Source organism: Gouania willdenowi, chromosome 18 (genome assembly GCF_900634775.1).
Source record: "Gouania willdenowi chromosome 18, fGouWil2.1, whole genome shotgun sequence".
NCBI classification, from domain to species: domain Eukaryota; kingdom Metazoa; phylum Chordata; class Actinopteri; order Blenniiformes; family Gobiesocidae; genus Gouania; species Gouania willdenowi.
Window position 1 is genome coordinate 18403009 of NC_041061.1, and position 8457 is coordinate 18411465.

The window sequence follows — 8457 nt, forward strand, 5'->3', positions numbered from 1 at the left end:
TGGTTTTGGATCTGAATCAAGAAAAAGGCTATTCTTTAAGGGTTTCCATACTAAAAATTATGTTGAAATTTAAGTTAAAAAAAGAAACAGGATACCACAGTATAGCAACATTTAAATAATAATTAAAAAAAAAAGGTGTTAATGCATTACCTTTAATCATTTTTTTTTAACATTAAAGAGTAACTAAACCTTTGCCATTAGGGGAAAATTAAAAAAAAATTATTGAATATGGGCGCGGCTTCTGGAGCAGTTAAGAAACGTGTAGTAGATGAATTCATGTTGGGTGTGGGATACAAATGCATGTGTATATACGTATATATGCATATGTGTGTATCCATAAAATGAAGAGTCCGTCCTTAAGACTGCTCTACTGTAAAGTGTCTTCAGATACCATTGGTTATGATTTGGCGCTATACAAATGAAAGACTGATTGATTGAGATTGATAGTCTATACTAAAAAATCTCAGAAAAACATCGATGCTATGCTAACTACCAACTCAATACTCAATATACCTCTCTATTAACAATTCTCTCATTCCAAGTCCTCGTTACTCTTACATTTTTATGACAAAATATGTCAAATTGAGATACATCGACTCAAACAGCAAGAGTTTGACAAGAATCAATCAACAACACTACTTCAAACGCAAATGCATTTGTTTTCAACAGAAAAAGTGGTTTTGGGGGTTTAATTAGGTTAGTTAATATTCTATCAGTTGCTAAAAAAAGTTATAAAGACTTTTCTTTTCTACCAAAATTCAGACCATGACCCTGCTTTGCCGTGGTCTGGGGTCTGTGGGTTGATTTTGTGCTTATTTCTATTTAAGACCAGTCATTTCAGTGGTGCTCCATCTTAGGTTCCTATACAGCTTAGGTTACTCATTTGGTTGTAAGTTTAAAGGTCCCATGTCATGCTATTTTTCACCCATCTCCATTTGTTCTAAGAACCCCAAAAACATTGTGGGTTTGTTTTCCCAAACTTACCTATTTTCCTGAGTTTTAGCCTCTGAAAAGTCACTTTCTGAGCAACTCTACACAGACAGGCTGATTTGCGGCCTACTTATGCATATTCATGAGTGGGCGTGTCTATAGACGGGACACTGACTTCCTCCTCCCCGCACGGTAACGTAGGCCCATAGGACGGCCCGCCCTCCTCCCACCCACTTCGTAGCCGAGCTCATGCTGCTTTATAAACACGAGAGAGAGTGGGGGCGGGGCGTTCACCGGTACATACATAGACTGTAGAAATTACAAACATAGCACTGCGCGAAGGACGCTGAAATGCTCACCTTCGTGGGCGCGTCTGTTTACATGTCAATCACGGCAGAGCGCTTCCTGGAGGCGCGGCTTATCCAGCTCAGTGCTGCAGTGTTTGTGCTCACCCTGCAGTAAAAAAGGAGCAAATCACCCACTAACTAACGATTGAGGGACTCAATGAAAAAAACACTTTTGGGCATGTGTATGAAGCCCAAAAAGCACTTTTATGATGTTTAAAGCACAGAAAAGTTGATTTAGCTTAACATGGGCCCATTAATCCCCAGCGAAGCCCGATTTATTCAGTTGTTACTGTGTTTCTGCCAGTCTTTGTGTCAGTTTATGCATTATAGTTCTTGATAAATGCACCCCCTGCCCTATAGGTGTGTAAGTATCTCTGTTGCCTCATAGGTAAAGCCCATGTTCCTGATTCCTTCGATCACTATTTAAGGAGTGCATTGTTTTCTGTCTTGAACTAACCGCTTCTTTCTTTGAGTTCTGGTTTCTTTTTCTGACACACAGAGACAAAACGTATTTTATTAGATGTAAAGAAGCTAAAGTGGGATTATATATTGTGTTTTTATATTATATACGTATAATGTATAATTATTGCGATTGTTTATATATATATATATATATATATTTCTAAAGAATTAACAGGATCAATCTATTGTATTTTCAACTCATTGTATAATCCAACCCTAAAACCACCCTTTGGTAATTTTTAAATATTTTATGCTGTTTTTCTGAATCAAAATAATTGTTACATAATCAATGAACAGATGCTCTTTACAAGACTACATGGAAAAACCACAACCCACAATATCTTAAAAACGTAACTGAGAAGTAAAATGTGTAATTATGAATTGAAACCTATCTTATAAGGCTTAGAATTCACAAGGCTAACAACCACCAAGGTTTCCAGGAATCCATCAGAAAATTTTGAGCAATTAGAAAAAACTGCAAACGCTGCTGTATTTGGGTTTCAACATTTGGATGTGTATGGAAAAAAATAAATAAATGCTATCCACGTAGCAAAGCGCTCAAAATGCACAGCACTAAGCAGAGTAGTTAACTACGCTTGTAAGTCTGAATCAGAGTAATTTGATAGGAGTGGGCCTAACCTCGTGGGATAAATACCCAATAAAAAACACTTTGGTTTGTGGATAAGCATAAATCCATTCAATTTGTGGCCTAATTAAGTGGGGCTTGCATTGCACCCTGGGACAGTGTGTTATAGGGGACAGAAAAATGACTGCAGGCGTCAGTGTCTGCGCTGTCGCAGGGGAGCAATCGTCCTAATAAGGATGGAAACAAGAGAAGGGTCACAGCAGCAGCATGGGAGCACATCATAAGGATACACTGCCACACATGCACATACAGTCGGCACGCACCGATGGGCACTAGGTCGACATACAATGACATTCTATAAGTAAATACCACATGTTGGATTAGAGCTACAGTGTGTGGGGTTTTTTTTTTTGACCACTTCCCAGTCTGAATAACAATAACAGACTCATGTTAACCCTGTACAGTGTGTATAAATAATTTCCCTCAAGATTTAAAACAAATACAAACATCCTCTAAAACACCAATGAATTAATTCACTATTTAATTTCCAATTAAATTCCTATTAATAAATTCCTACTTTTTTATTTATTTTTCTTTATTCTAGTTGATTGTTATTATTTAATGTTTACACTATCAGAGAGAGCACAGTTCACCAAGACAAATTCCTCGTGTGTATTAAATACATTACTTGGTCAATAAAGTTGATTCTGATTGATTCTATTATTAAACTCGAAAGCAGGAATTTAAAAACATTTACTTTGTTTAACTACCTTAGATAAAGGCAAGTGAACCATTCCACCCTTCAAAAAAGCATAGGGCAGTGACACGACGGACGTTAGAGGAACTGCAGTCATCAGCCAAGCAGGCACAGGAGCACACGTAAACTCTCCATAGCTACAAAGCTGTCGTTTTCTTTAAGTTCAGGTGTCTGAGTGACAGGCGATCTGGTGTGGATCAGAGAACCTGATCACTGTGGTGTGTGTGGATCCTGTTCTTTGTGTGTGTGTGTGTGTGTGTGTTTCCCCATCTGTCAACACCTCCGTCTGTGCTTGTTTCCCTGTTTAATGTCTCCCAGTCTGTTTTTGGTCTGTGTGCGTCTTCCTGTCCATCGCTGCGCGTCTCCATGTGTGCAGTTCTGTCTCTTGTCTTTGTCCTGCATGCGTGGCTCTGTGTAGTGTACAGTATGTGTGGCTCTGCGTAGTGCATGTGTGGCTCTGTGTAGTGTACAGTATGTGTGGCTCTGTGTAGTGCATGTGTGGCTCTGTGTAGTGTACAGTATGTATGGCTGTGTGTAGTGCATGTGTGGCTCTGTGTAGTGTACAGTATGTGTGGCTCTGTGTAGTGCATGTGTGGCTCTGTGTAGTGTACAGTATGTATGGCTGTGTGTAGTGCATGTGTGGCTCTGTGTAGTGTACAGTATGTGTGGCTCTGTGTAGTGCATGTGTGGCTCTGTGTAGTGTACAGTATGTGTGGCTCTGTGTAGTGCATGTGTGGCTCTGTGTAGTGCATGTGTGGCTCTACGTAGTGCATGTGTGGCTCTGTGTAGTGCATGTAGTGCAAGGGGAGTGGTGGTCTAGTGGTTAAGGGGAGTGGTGGCCTAGTGGTTAAGGACGCTGGGCTTGTAATCGGAGGGTTGCCGGTTCAAGCCTCACCTGGGCCGTCACTGTGGGATGTTGAGCAAGTCCCTTAACCCCGAACTGCTCCCCAGGCGCCGCAAAATGGCTGCCGACTGCTCCTCAGGGATGGGTTAAGTGCAGAAGACAAATTCCAATAATGTACTAACATTACATGGCCAATTAAAGGCGAAAGCCCGGTTTAAATTTAAATTTTTAAATTAAATTAAATTTTAATGTGTGGCTCTGTGTAGTGCATGTGTGGCTCTGCGTAGTGCATGTGTGGCTCTGCGTAGTGCATGTGTGGCTCTACGTAGTGCATGCGTTTGTGTGGATGCTGCTTTGTGCCATGAGTGTGCTTGAGTTTGTTTTCTGGAACACGCGGCCGGACGGTGCTTGCGTTCCGTGGTCAGAAGTGTACTAGCATTGTTGTACGTGTGTGAGCACTTTAGTTTTTGGTATAATCTGATGAGGGTAATGTTTATATATGTTTGGAGGTGTACTTGTTAAGCATATGCCACCCGGGTGGTGCCGTCTGTGCACATGGGAGACAGAACCGTGATTAGGAGCCTTTATCGGTCCGCGACTGACAAGTGGAGGTGTTGGTTTGTTTTCAGTGTTGCGGCCAGTCCTTCGTCGGAGGTTTAGGTTCTCGTCAGTTATGCAGCTTTTTTGTTTAACCTGTTGTGTGTGGAGGAGTGTGTGTCTGCATCCACGGTTTGAGAAATCCACAGGAGTGACGTCAGAGAGACTGCTGCCGGCTTCCAAGTCTGTACGGAGCTAAGCAAGTGACTGCGCCATTGAGAACGCCCGGATGACTACGTGGGAAATTCAGAATTGCAGTACAACATGCCTCACACAGCCTGTTCAAGGCAATAGGGAGATGTGTGTAGGCTCATTCTTTTTGGTTTTGAACGCTTCATCACCCATTAGCATTAATAGGCTTAAAATGAATGTTTCTTTTTTTCACAAAACCTGTCCTATGCTCCATAAATGTTTACACAAATCTCTCTATGAAAGCAAGGAAGTTCTGCTTGCGTGTATGTAGAGCAAATTTCTCCCCGACGCGGTGTCAGTTTGACCTGAAACTTTTTTAACAGCTTCCACATAGCCCGAGTGTGTGCATTTGTTATTTTGGACTTATTTGGTGTTGCAAAACATTGACTTTCATTTTATTTTGCCCAGATGGCACATTCATGTTTACTCAGAAGTGAAACCTATTCAGCTTTTGACCTCAGTGTGAGGGGGCGCTAGTGCACCAATCTGTTCTTTACAACCTCTAATAATCAATAGAAGACCACCCTCCTCCAGTCCACAAAAAGTCAATATTGTGGTATCTGTTCCACCTGAAACTTTTTTAACAGCTTCCACATGGTCCCATGGTGTGCATCCATTAATATGGACTTATTTGGCATGGCAAAACTTTTTTTTTTTTTTTTTTTTCCTGGTACTTCCGGGTCCGGTTTTTCTCTCTCAAGTCTCACGCATCACCCAGGAGGACAGGTAGCGAGTCACACACACACCTCAATACACGCCACACATAAGGTATTTATAATAAAAATATACTAAATGAGTAAAATAAAACACAAAACTAAACAATATTTATACAAAAAGTACACAAAACGACAACAGAAATGCACAAAATTATACAAAAACACACAAAATGACTCCAAAAAACATATAAAAAAAAATACACAAAATGACAACAGAAATGCACAAAACTACACTAAAGAAAATACAAAAATACACAAAATGACTCCAGATTCACACTAAAATGGCAACAAAAAATGCTAATTATACAAAAAATGCACAAAAACACAACAGAAAGACACACAAATACACATTATGACTCCAAAAAAACATACATTACAGAAAACTACACCAAACAAAAAAAAAATTAGTTAAAAAAAACAAAAAAAAAAAAACATGCATGTCCCATAGAATTAAACCAGGGAAATCGCACACGCTATTTGACTTTACACCCACAAATAAACCCCTAATAACACTACATAGTACTGGGTATGTACACCTCTTTGTGCATCCAACCTTCAAACACATTCATTTGGCCATAATTGATAACTCTACTTAAGCTCCCACTATATGAATACATACTTCCAACAGGCACTGTACTAGTAATAATGAAAAAAAGCTAAAGCTTGGTGATAAGCATTATCTAGTATTGATAAAAGACCCTAGCTTAAAAAATGTAACTGCTTCACGAGTCACGTCACGCTACGAAACAAATTAGTCTCTGTCAACATCCCTTTAGATGGCTTTCTGTGTATTTCCACTTTACTCCGGCTGGGGGGAAAAAATAAAATAAAGGCCTCCTATGATAGAGAGACAGAGAGAGAGAAAAAAAGTCATATCAGGAGGTCATCTGTGCTTCAAAAGGAAGATATATTAAATTCATTCATCTCAGTCAGGGAGAGTACCAGTGCTGTGGCTTCCATGTGATGAGGGATAGAGAGATCTCCCCCTCTCATTTGGCCTGCCTGGCTCACCGCCTTCAGAGGCATTGTCTGGAAAAATATCCCTCGTAACAGAGCCGATGATTAAATAAAGACAGAGAGGTGTGTGTGCATGACTGTCTACTTGAATGGCTGCGTTACACGTGTGAGGAGCACGAGGCTTAAAAGCAGGTAGAAAGCAAAGGGTACAGAGGAGGAGGAGGAGGAAGAGAGCTGTGAAAAGGGTTTGAAAAGGACAGCGACTGTGATGGAGAGAATAGAGAAAAGGGATGAGTGCAGGACCGAGGAGAACATGTGACAACCTTACTTTCATCATGTGTCATCACTCTGGGTTGCTCAAACAACACTTTCACACTGATCTCACACAAGCTACTGTATAAAAATGGATAGGTTAGATCAGTGCTTCTCAAATGGGGGTACGTCCACCCCTAGGGGTACGCAATGGCACTACAGGGGGTACTTGAGAGAGATAGAGAGGGAGGAAAAATTAACAAATTATATTATTAAAAAACAATGATTACCAGCAACTCACAAAAAGACAAACAAAAGCACACAAAATGAGAAAAAACATATTGAATAATAAAAAGAACAAACAAAATACACAAAATGATACCAAAAATACACACATCAAGAGAGAAAATAGTTACTATCACAAGCAACACACAAAACAACAACAAAGACACACTAAATGAGGGAAAAATACAAACGATCACTACAAAATAGACAGACATAACAGAGAAACAACCAAAACGACGACATAAACACACACGCTGAGATAAAATGATTGACGTAATACCAACAACACACAAAAACGACAACAAAAACATACACACAACAAGAGAAAAACATACTGAATAACAAAAAGAAAAAAACAAGCAACAACAAAACAGAGAAAAATGACACAGAAACACACAAAATGATGATGGAAATGATTTTGATTAGAATATGAACCTAAAATACAAGGTTCAGTCTTGGTCCCACACCAGGAGGGAGATGACCAGAAATGATGAAAAACTATAGAAAGAAATCTATTCGTGAGGCACTAAAGACTGTTTCTTTCCACTTATTTACAAAATTAGATTCTTTAAAATATGTGTTATCACTCATTCATTCCATCATTATGCTTTATAGTTAGAATTCTGGGCAAAAATGTTGTAGTCGGACAAATGGGGTACTTGGATTCAAAAGTTAAAATAGGGGGAAATTGAGCCAAAATAGTGTGAAAACCACTGAATTACATCAAATAATTAATGGCTAATCATCTGATTTATCCATAAAACTGCACAGCATTGTTACAGCTACAGAACTGAGGAGAAAACTCCACTGAAGTCTCATCTTTTGATCGATCTGTCCATGTGTTTCTCACACTTGTGTCTCCTTGAGTCATAAATAGGCTTCTGATTGACGAGCAGAGCCGAGTGGGGAAGGGTGAGGTGAAAGAGTCAGGGGAGAGGAGAGGAGGTGAGGCAGAAGAGCCTGTAGTGACAGTAGAAGAGAGGCAAAGGGAGGAAATGAAAAAGAAAACCATTTGAAGACAGGTGAGCAGGTCACCACCTGGTTCACTGTCTTATGAAGGCAAGGTGTTGAAAGAGGTCTCATAAAGTGCAGTCACTGTGCTATATCGGCATTCTTTGCCAAACACATACAGTAAAAAACAATAGAGGAGATATTTCCCCCTTCCTGACCAGGAACGGAACATGCCAGATTATCCCATGTTGTATAAGATTATCCTGTCAGATTATCCTGGGGTCTGAGGTGTGTTGAGTATTTTGTCCCGATAGTCATGTCTGAAGGAAAGTAATGAAGTAAAACATGTACGATATGTGGCAGGTGGCGATATGCACCTATTCAAGTTGGTTGCAACCAGTTGGCGTGCACTGTAGCTGTTCCCACTCAACGTTCTTGAAGCCACAATACAGCGTTTAGGGGCACTTCCATCTTGCAAATTTGACGTCATTTGGAGCTAAAGTCTGCTCACTAGGGTCCGGCGGGAGGAGCCCTAGTAGCACGCCCCGCCCATTTTGCGTACTGCCCAATCATCGGCTGTC